General features: G+C 34.4%; 1 protein-coding gene across 1 annotated transcript in view; it reads right to left on the bottom strand.

The window, feature by feature from the left end:
- Cntn5 (contactin 5) overlaps positions 1-10,710 on the bottom strand; it is a 1,105,367-nt gene that overhangs the window by 595,454 nt on the left and 499,203 nt on the right. The gene's annotated exons all lie outside the window — the stretch shown is intronic.

Below are 10,710 nucleotides of genomic sequence, written 5' to 3'. Positions count from 1 at the left end.
GTCTGTGTCATGAGGCATACAAGATTCTGTTGCTTTTAAACTTATTAATTATATATATATATATCTTTGGTGTTTCAAAATTAGATAAAAATATATATGAATCACAATTTTAATTTTCTTGAATATTGTCTCTCGTAGTAGCATCCAAATTACCTAACATTGTGTGATTAGCAAAGGACAATATTAAAGATATATATAGATATATAGATATATATATATTTCACAGCATAGACTTGAGTTTTGTAGCATTTTAAAAATTAACTTTAACCATTTTTCATAAATGAAAATGAAATATGTCACTGGCTCTCAGTAAAAGATATTTTGTATATATTCAAATATGAATTATTTCCTATTTGAAGGTCTTAATTTTCTGCAGCGATATTAGCAATAGTTTATGATCTCTTAAAATGGGAAAATGTGAATTATATGCTAGACATACTATTATGATTTGGGTCTAAATGACCTCCCACGTGTTCATAGGTGGCTTTTTCAGAGGTGGCTGAATCTAGAGTGAGTGATGCTGGGATTAAGGGAGTGTGATTAATCAACCAGTACAGTGAATGGTTTGGATCTTCCCTAATCCAGGTAGTCTGGATAAGATAAAAGGGAAAGATGATTCTAAAGTTCCCTTGTTGTTTTTGCTACCATGTGGGTTCCATGAATTGTATTTTCTGTGAGGCCCCTCTGCCATGCCACCCTGCCTTGGAACCAGCCAACTATCGACTGAAACCTCTGCAAACTCAGCTAAATAAACCTTTTCCCCTTTAACTTTAAACGACAAGTATTTTGTCTCAGCAAGAAGAAAAATTAACTAAGACACATACCTTTTCTTTTTATTTGTTGGTACTGGGGATCGAACTCGGGACTTTGTGCTTGTGAGGCAGGCAGTGGAACCACTGAGCTAAATCCCTGGCCCTATACGTTGCTTTTTTTTTTTTTTTTTTTTTTTTTTTGTACGTGGGATCGAACTCAGGACCTCGCACTTGTGAGGCAGGGAGCAGAACCACTGAGCTAAACCCCCCGGCGATGCATACCTTTTCTTTTTCCCTGGAATATCAACTTCCCTTCCATCTGCAAGCCAAATGTGAAATGCTGGAAATTTAGCTCACATCTGAGGAAGACAGTGAACTACTTCTTTTAAATCCGAAATCAAAAAGAACCTTTCCAAAGAAAAAAACTTTCTTAATCTTCCCCTAAAGTATTAAAAATGCAAAAGACTTCTGTCCTTAAAAAGAAAAAAAAAAAAGATGTAAGTAAAGGAGGGAAGGAGGAAGGGAGGGAGCGAGAGAAAAAAATAAAGACAGGAAACAGGAAAAATGATTAGGAATAGAGAAGGCTTGGAGCTTTTGTGTTTGTTTGGTTGGTTGGTTGGTATTGGATTTTTTGGTTTTTTTTGTTTGTTTGTTTTTTGGTACTGGAGATCCAACTCAGGACCCTGCACTTGCAAGGCAGGCACCAGAACCACTGAGCTAAATCCCTGGCCCTATACAGAGTTTTTGACAGCAATACTTGTTGAGTCTAAAGTTGAGATTCTCAATAGTCCTATATCTAGTACGTAAATATATCAGGTATAAGAGATATAAAGGAGGCAGGTATATTTTCTCTTATAATTTCTTCTAATTTTGCCACCTAAAAGGATCTTCCTATAAATCCTAATTTATTCGAGTTGTGGGCAAATAACCAGGAAGAGATGACAAATTGATCCAGCATGGAATAAAGCATCAAGGCTATTTCATTCCTGAAGAGATGAAGCAGACTAAGAAGAAATATGTGGGCTTCCCAGAAAACCAAGGAAGAGGTTAGGGAGTTTATTCCTGATCACTTCTCAGCCAGCACTCCAAGAACAGGTCTAGAAATGAAACTTCCCCATTAAGGTGTGAGGCAGATCTATGAGAGAGATGTTAATTTTTCTGTAGAATTCCTGGCACCAGGAGGATATACAAGGAGGAACCTGCTTGGCACTTGGGGTACACTTAGTGTACAACACAGAAAAGCCAAAGACAATCTCTGAGTTAATAAAGCATCTGGGAATACCCAGTACTGAAAAACAGAGGAACCAAGGATCATGGCAGTCTTACCTAGTAGATAATTGACCACAACCTAAAAATAACCTCTTCTTTTTCTCACAAAGTTGTAAACACAAACAGAGGCTCTATACTTTCCACTTACCTTCCACTACTCTTCTTTTGGTGAGTTCGAAATCTATTGGGAGTTTAGAATCAGCAACAGAACAGGGAGGATTAGAAATAGTTGAACTCTCCTGATCTCTATTCTATATGAATCTAATCAAACCTAAAGTAACTTAAAAATTTAGTAGGGTGGATTGAATTTAACCCTGTAGGTAAGAATTACTTGCTTCAAAGTCAAATTGGGGTTTCACAACAAAGACATTATGCAGATCTTAAGTTTTATATCTGCTTATATCTCACAGGAAGATTCAATAACATTTATCACTCAAATGAATTATAATATTTGAATTGCTCAACATATTATATTACAACAGCCAAAGGTTATTCTGGATCAGAAACCATTTGTTCACTCTGGTAAAACTGAGGCTTGAAAGAGAAGGCACGACTATGAATAATTTCCACAAACTGAGATGTGCAAAGAAAAATTATTTCAAGGACAAGTGTTATTTTTTTCTTGCTAATCAACAATTTAAGAAAACTTATCATGTGTAACAGGGTCAATAAATAGACTAAACCATGTAATCATTTCTCAAATATATTAGATTCATTTAAATGACTATTTCAACCAAATATAATCAATTATGATTATGACTATTATTATTATTTGTTCCTTTAAGAAATGTTGACTCATTTTGCTTGATGGATAGCTTTAGTTTTTTTCTCTCTCTCCTTGAGTTTATTGGTACATTTTAGGTATACAGTATAGTTACATTCATCATTGAGATCTTGTACTTTTACATGACAAGTTTTGGTTCTCATTTTTTCCTAATACCCCTGCCCTCCCTTCACCCGCTCCTCCCCGCCCCATTTACAAACATTTTATTTCCTTTTTTTTCATTTTCTCATATTTTTTTCTTTCCCTTATTCCCTTTCTCCTACCCTTCCCACTTTCCTCACACCTTTAGCCCATTTCTTCCTATTTCACATTGTCAATTATCTCATTAGGATCTTATGTACAATTATAGTTTTTCACACCAGAGAAACTATTCAGTATTTACACATGTGTGAGTCATCTATTTCGCTTAGGAGTATATCCTCAATATGCATCCACTTCCCTATGAATGAATCTAATTTCTCATTCTTTATGGCTGAGTAGTATTCCATGTTATAGGAAAACTACATCTTCTTTATCCAGTCTCCAACTGATGGGCAAATTGGCTGTTTCCAAGTTTTAGCTATTATAAGCTGTGCCGCTATAAACATAGGTGTGCACATATCACTGTGATATGATTCTTTTAATTCTTTTGGAAAGATACCCAGCAGAGGGGTGGCTGGGTCAAATGGAATCTCTAATCGCAGCTCTTTGAGGTATCTCCATATTGATTTCCAGAGTGGTTGCACCAGTCTGCAGTCCCACCAACAGTGGAGAAGGGTTCCTTTCTCCCCACAACCCCACCAACATTTGTTATTGGTTGATTTCTTGATAGCAGCCTTTCTTTGTGGGGTGAGGTGGAATCTCAGTGTTGTTTTCATCTGCATCTCTCAAATGACCAGTGATGTGGAACATATTTTCATATATTTACTTGCTGCTTTTACTTCTTTGTCTGAGAAATGTCTGTTCAGTTCAGATCCCCATTTTTGAATTGGGTCTTTATATTTTGGGGGCTGATTGCTTTGAGCTCTTTATATATTTTAGATAGTAGTCCTTTGTCTGAGGAGCAGCTGGTAAATTTTTTTTCTCCACATTGTAGGTTGTCTTTTAGTTCTGTTGATGGTTTCTTTTGCAGTGCAGAAGCTTTTTAAATTGATTCTTTCTGCTAGTTCCCGTGCTACTGAGAATTTGTTCATAAAGTCTTTTCCTATGCTAATGTCTTCAAGAGTTCTGTCTAATTTATCTTCCAGAAATTTTAGTGACTCTTCTTTAATATTTAAATCTTTAATCCACTTGTATTTTAATTTAGTGCAGGATTTAAGATAAGGATCTAGTTTTAATCTTTGGCGCGTTGAAATCCAATTTTTCCAACACCCTTTATTAAAGCTTTAGTTTCACAAACAGAAGTCCCTATATGTTGATGAAATATGCCTCTTAAATAGAGAAGTAATTTATGTTTCATGAATTCATTGAAATAAATACTCAACATTTGTCATTATGTTCTCCTTGATTGCACTGTGTTAAATGATTGAATGCAATCTCTTGAGTAGGATTCCAGATTATTTAAATCATGATAACCTACCCTTATCTTGTATAAGACAGCACTGCTCAGCTAGGAATTTGTGATGCCTACAATGCTTAATTGAAGATTTGAAGAGGTTACAGATAGTTTAACAAATGTACAATAATATTTTGACTTATTCTACAAAATCATGAATTTAGATAATAATCCCTGAGCCCAAAAGAGAACCCTTAAGAAGACAAGACCTAGAGATAGTCTACATCATTTAAACTAGCTCTCAATTGTTTGTCTGAGTTAGGAGTAGCTTATTAAAATGCACATTTGAATCAGTACATTGGAATCAGATTCTGTATTTCAAGCAAATTCTGATGTGATAACTGATGTGCTGGTTTGGTACCCATACTTTGAAGAATAAGGAAGGCTTAAGACTCTTTTGAGGGAAAAAATGAACCAGATTAAACTTCATTATTTATGCATTTCACTTATAAAGCCTATAAGTCACTTTCAACTTGTGTATTTGGAATGGATAGAACGAATTCAATTTGCATCTATCATTAAAGTGTCATAGACATAGCCTCTGTATTATTAGTTACCCTTTAGATAAAGGTTTTGAAGAAAATAATGGTAGTTCATACACACACAGTCTGCTTTAAAGTTTACCATACAGTCCTGATTCCTATGATATACTTAACTTTTCTATAGATTATTTTTCACTATTGTACACCATCTATTTTTACTGTTTTAAGTTAATACATGTTTAGAAGAGAATTGTTTGAAAAGCTTACATTATTTTCAAATTCACTCCCCCTTTTTTTCCATATTGGGGATCAAACTCAGGACTTTATGCTTTCCAGGTAGGTGGGTGGCACCACTGAGCTAAATCCCCAGCCCTGAATCACTTATTTTTAAGACAAAGATTGTGTCATATATGTGAGGAAATCAATACTGAAGAAACTAACACAATTTTAATTCATTATTTTAATGCCTTGTGAATTGATGAGAATGGTGATGGAGATATCATCTATATATCTAACCAAAATCAACTGGAAAGTGACCATGCCAGAGTCCTTCAAAATAAGATGAAAGCACCATCTTGCATGTTGCTGTGCTGAGTTTAAATGCTACCACTTATGGGGTTGTAGTGATCTAAAGTGGTGCTATTCACAGCAGTGTGGCAAGCCATCGTTAACCACCTACAGTTTTGTGCTGGGCAAAATTGAAGCTACCCATTGCGTTGTAACTAAAGCATTTCTTTTCACAGTTGCATTCCAAGTTAAGAGCTCAAATTGATAGAATGGGCCAAAGCAGGCCTCGTAATGCAATGTATCCTATTATACGGTGAGTGTATTTTAACAGTTAACCTTTATGGGCTCCTAAAGTGCAGTGCCCATCAGAACAGTGCCCAGGTGAAGAAGAACTGCATGCTAGGAAGTGAGCTTACATGAAGGTCTAAATACAAACAACTAGACCAAGGCTACCTTCTAAGTACAACTTTTGTCCAGCTATCAACGACATCCCCCTGACAAGCAGAGTGTTAAAATCTGACTTGTCTGCATTAGCTATAGCTTTCCACACCACTGGACTTAACTGAAAAAAGCTACCAACCAAGGCACTCCATTCAGCAAAGCTGTTCCCAAAGGATTATAGAAAGAAAGAAAGAAAGAAAGAAAGAAAGAAAGAAAGAAAGAAAGAAAGAAAGAAAGATTACTTTTCAGGGTGCTAGATGAGTAGACAAAGTGAAGTCATGCCAGTCTGATACTAAAATTGTCCTTCACGATAAAGTAAAATTCAAAGAATGCTATAATAATGGATATACCATTTATCAAAAAATAGAGAATATTGCAGGTAGACCAATGATCAGACTATAATAACCAGATATTTCTACAGAAAATTCTGGTTAAAGGGCACCCACACCAAAGAGATAGGTAGTCCTAATTGCTCAACAATCTTTATATATAAAGAGACAACACACTTTAGCCTGTGTATATCTGGCAAGGGTGTATATTAAGTTAACTAGCACAGTACAGTGATTGATTTTTATCTTGGCATTAAGCTGAGAGTGAGATAGTGATTTTGGAAAACACTCAAGAATGGAGATGGACAAAATCCAAATCATGGAGATCTGGCAGAAGTTACACATTCTGGTGCAGATTTTCTGTAAACAAAGATAAATGAGAAATTGAAACCAGTAATAGAGGAACCGCTTTTACATGGTGTGATTTTATTGGTGTGAAGAACACAGCAACTTAAAAAGAATGTTGAAAGATTAACTTTATTTTGTCAATATGTAAAAAGTCTTCTCTATTATTAAATCTGCTTGATATAGAAGTAATTAGTTCCTGGAACTGGAGAAACTCAAATCTTTTCTGCAATGAGGGTAAGAGAAAGAAGGAAATAGCATTTTATTGCATCATGCTTTTGTGGCCATATGGTAATATGTACTTTGAGCATATAGGGACCTCAGAGTTTAACAGCATCACTTAAGAATCAGTAAACAGCTGATAGTCCCTCTCATACTAGTGACAAGAATCTATATTCATTTCTTATGTCTTTTGTGCTTTGTTGGCCTATAACAGAATTATTTTTGACTATGTGTCCTTTGGGCATTCTAGCAATCAACAGGATATTAAAAAAGAAGATACAAAATATTCATGTCATTAATCCATAAATACCTAAAATACACAATTATATTTTAGGGTTATTATCAAGAAAAAAGTGCTCCCCACTGACACAGAAAAACCCTCGCAGGAAGAAGTTATTTACTGGTTTTTAAATTTTATTTGAGAAATACTTATGATGTCATATTCTAGGAGTTGTCATCTCTATCATATTTCTTCCTACCTCACATTGCATGTCCAAACCCCTGGGAAATACTGCTGTCATTACTGTTAAAATATAATATAAAACTGACTGTTTAACACACCCCTCTGATACCATACTAGTCCAAGCCACCATATTTTTTTACCCAGACTGCTGTATTAGCGCCCTTACCTTTTCCCTCATCTCCTACAGCTCCCACTAAAACATAAATTTCATTTTATGCTTTCTTTGACAAAATCCTACAATGGCTCTATATTTCACAGCAAAAGTTAAAGCCCTTACAGTGACTCAAGTACCTTACTCATACAAGTTTGGGCAAAATTCAGCTAGCTTTTCCATCTTTGGTTTTGTCTGGGCAGACTATATGACTGAGAGGCTATGTAGGATATCCAGACACTATGTGACAGTAAAGCCACATGATACAGGTAGGCATGTAGGCCCTGAAACACACACCCATAAAGTACCACCAATAGCAACATTGATATGGTGGTAACCTGAGTGAATATAAACAATATAGGTAAGTGACTGAGACATTTTGTGGTCATTTCAGTATTTAGCACACCCTGAATAAAAAAAGCATCATGATATAGCAAGGCAACAACAAGATATTTTAAGAGTGTAGGATCTTTGCTAAATGAACCACACAGTATATACATTCAATGAGTTTAAAAGAGTATATCATTATTGGTTGTAAGGTTTAAGAGAATTTTTATTTAACCATAGTCAAGAATGTGAAAAATAAAGAAGTAATAAACAGAACAAAATACAAGTGTATATCAAGGTGAGGACTGGAATGGCCCTTGTGGTAGATAAGAGGAAATGTATTATATATTTAGTAGGTGACCAATGGTCTAATCAGGTTGAAGCTAAAACAAAACAATGAAGCTAAAACAAAAACTTGTGAAATTGAAGAAGTTAGGAGTAAAGGCAAAAACCTAAGAAAAACAGAACCAAGAAAAATGTCCAGAAAATGCTGTAAAACTATTGCCTATTTTTCCAGTAATTATTATTTTTTTCCTCTGTCTGTAGCAAAATAGACACTAGCAGAGAAAATTACACTGGACTGAATGATTTACCTTATTTTTTCATAAAAAATTTGTATTGTATGCATTTGAGGAATAGGATATGGTATTACAAGATAGGTATGTTGCCTTAAAATATCAAATAATATATCCATCATATCACAGGTACTCACTAAACTCCACTGTAAGAGTAGTTATTATCTATTCATTTCATGAAATCCTTAATATGCTATTAATTTAGTTCTCTGTTTTACATCGATTTTTAAGTTGCTCATCCTACATATTGTAGATGCAATCATTTAACCCTTTCTTTCCTGAACCCTGAACCAGGAGGCCTACTGTTTTATTCTCTAACCCTGCACATTTCAGGTCTTTTTTAAAAATTACACAAGTGATCATATTTTTCTCTTTCTAGCTTATTTTCCTCAGCACATATTAGCTATGTAAAGGAATAATTGACTTCTTCTATTTATATATTAGTATTATATCCATTAGACCCATTCTGTTTTGGAAAATACTAGATATTTTCAAAAGGGTGAATAATATCCCATTGTATGTATGTATATATGTATGGACATGTGTATGTATCAAAGTTTCTTTATTTGTCTATTGATAGATATGTACTTGCTGATTGTCTAGAATGTTGTTGCCTTGAGTCATTGCGTAGTTTTTATTTCTTTTCTAGACACAGATAATTTGTACCTAAATACAAGTAAGCCTAAGATTTATATTAAAACCATTTGTATAAGAAACAATTATTTATCTCTGGTAATATGTAACATACCCAGCAAAATTGTCCTATATTATCTTTGCCACTTGTGAAGTAATTAATATTATTTCTGTTTCAAGTTGAGAAATTTTAAGGTGATTTAGTGACTTTCACAAAACAACATAGCTAAAGGGCTGGGGATTTAGCTCAGTGGTTCCACCGCCTGCCTCACAAAGTCACACAGCTAATAAGCAATAATGTCAATGCTTGAACCCAGGAGGTCTAATTTCAGGTCTCTTTTTTATTACTCTCTGAGATCATTTCTGCTTTTCTCATTTTTGTTGTGGCAGTTTTTGCTTTTATTTCGAGTATTAACGACAGCTTTTGGAATTATATAATTGCTTTTTTATGCATCCTTTGACTCAAGGAGTTGTTGCTTTCCCATTTTCCATCTCCTTGCTCATCTTCCTTCATTGGAGTCCCCTTCTAGTTAAAAATAGGACTGACTCTCTCTATTTATGACCTTTCTCTGGGAAGAGCCCCTTGGGACAGCAAAACTTCATTTTTCAAGGACAGGCTATGCTCTTCTATATCAAATGTATTTCTTCCCAATCATTTTCCTGTAAAACTCCCTCAACCATTTACAAAGCGTATGGAGGCTGTATTATATGAATAATCCTGTATTAGTCACCTCATGACCTTTCCCTCACATTCAAAAATATTATAAAAATCTGAGGACAAGGAGTTTGTTTTATACTTCGTGTAAATATTGTGTCCTGTTACTTCTGTCTCAATGCCAGAGACACGGTATTTTTTATATACACTTGACTGGTAATTAGACTAATTTTTAAGTTGATATTATAGTGAATGCATATATGTGTGTGTAAATTTGAATTGCATTGTTCAATTATCTTTAATTCAAATATTTTAAAATTAAAATGTTTTATTAATGTAAATATACATTCAAATATATACCAAAACAAGAATTTGTGACTCTAAAGTGAGAAATTACTCTGAAAAATGCTTTTTCTAGGATCATCTCTGATTCATTTTCCATTATATTTCTTCAAGGCAAAATTACTTTCCATATTCCTAATGTATATGTGCTTTATTTCAGATCCTTCTTCTCAAGAGTTATTTTTTCTGGTTTTGCAGTTTAAAACGTTGAATACATACATACTTTATAATCTGCATAGAACTTAATGAATTCTAAGTTGAAATCAATGAAAGGACTTACATATGGATGTGTAACACAATTCTACAGTTCCACATCATTGCCCTTTTGGGTCTTCTTATCATTGATTTCCTCTGAAGTTGCAAAATCATAGGTGATATGGCTGTTGGTTTGGTTCATTCTCATCTTGCTATTCATTCAATATTTAAATTCTGTGTTATTGTACTAGAGAAGATACTTTAAAGCTGTTGCCCCAGAATCATTCCTTTGAATGAGAACCATGTTTGTGCTAGCATTTTTTTCTACTTCTGCTTCACATTCTATAAGCAGTACTTTCTGCATTGCAATCCTGGCCACAGTGTGCTCCCTATCAAGATAGAAGGAAAATTACTTTTGTTATTTTCATTTCTAGGGAAAAAAACAAACCTAAGCACACATGAGAGAAAACCACGGTGACCTCATACAATTACTTTTCCTCAACAGCAATGATGGACCATCCCAAGATCTGCTCCACTGTATCACATCAATACATATCTGTTAACCTGGAATTTCACAATTTCTAAAGATGAATAGAAATCAGATATTAGCTCTCATGCCAATTCTGGGTATCAAAGGAATTTTCCATTTTTAAAATATGTTTAAATAAATGATTTGAAGACATCTTCTGATATCCCTCATGAAT

This window comes from Fukomys damarensis, unplaced genomic scaffold (genome assembly GCF_012274545.1).
Source record: "Fukomys damarensis isolate Sample0158 unplaced genomic scaffold, DMR_v1.0_HiC HiC_scaffold_16, whole genome shotgun sequence".
NCBI classification, from domain to species: domain Eukaryota; kingdom Metazoa; phylum Chordata; class Mammalia; order Rodentia; family Bathyergidae; genus Fukomys; species Fukomys damarensis.
This window is presented reverse-complemented; position numbering and strand designations above follow the sequence as displayed.